Source organism: Pteropus vampyrus, unplaced genomic scaffold (assembly GCF_000151845.1).
Source record: "Pteropus vampyrus isolate Shadow unplaced genomic scaffold, Pvam_2.0 Scaffold440, whole genome shotgun sequence".
NCBI classification, from domain to species: Eukaryota; Metazoa; Chordata; class Mammalia; order Chiroptera; family Pteropodidae; genus Pteropus; species Pteropus vampyrus.
In genome coordinates, this window is record NW_011889221.1 from 332,236 (window position 1) to 332,994 (window position 759).

Sequence of the window (759 nt, forward strand, 5' to 3'; positions counted from 1 at the left end):
CATGTAAATTAAAAATCTCTTCAGGTTAAACAGTGCTGGTGAATATCACACTCATTGGCAGGGTGGTGTGCAGCCAGGGTTATGCAGTTTCAATGTTAGGAGGACTATGGGACAGAATCCTATGGGATGCAAATGAGTTAAGTCTGGAGAGATATCGTGCAGAGGAAGGTGGAGTACTGGGAGCCTGCTGACCATCAGGGCAGAGAAACACCCAGAGCATATGGTGTCCATGTCAGCAGGGCCACAATGAGTGCAGTGGTGAGGGCTGTGAGCTTACTGGGGAACTGAAGGCTCTGGACGTGTTGCTGGGGCAGTGCCCTGCTGACAGTCATGCAGCAGGGCAAAGAAGTTGCAAAACTACTACAGACTGGCACTATTAAGTTGAAAACTGAAAGTTCTGAAATGTTACTAGATTTATAAGCTAACAAGTAAGCCCACCACAATGTATGTATAAAACCTCTTATTCAGGGAATAGACCTTTTACATACAGAACACTCTGTGTCCATTTCTTGTGACTCAGTTCTCCCTCAGGGTGATGTGGTAGAGCATCACATCCTCTCTTTCCATATCGCATCACTATTTCCACACGTGGAAATTATTTCATAAGGAAATACTGTATGATGTGTTGGAGCACATGTACCTTGTGCTTAAAATTGAGCTTTGCACCACAGGAAAGGAACTCCAAAATTATGAAACTCAAAGCTTCTATAGGGCTGCTGGCACCTCTGCCATGCTCCTCTTTTGAGAGCCCTTTGCTCC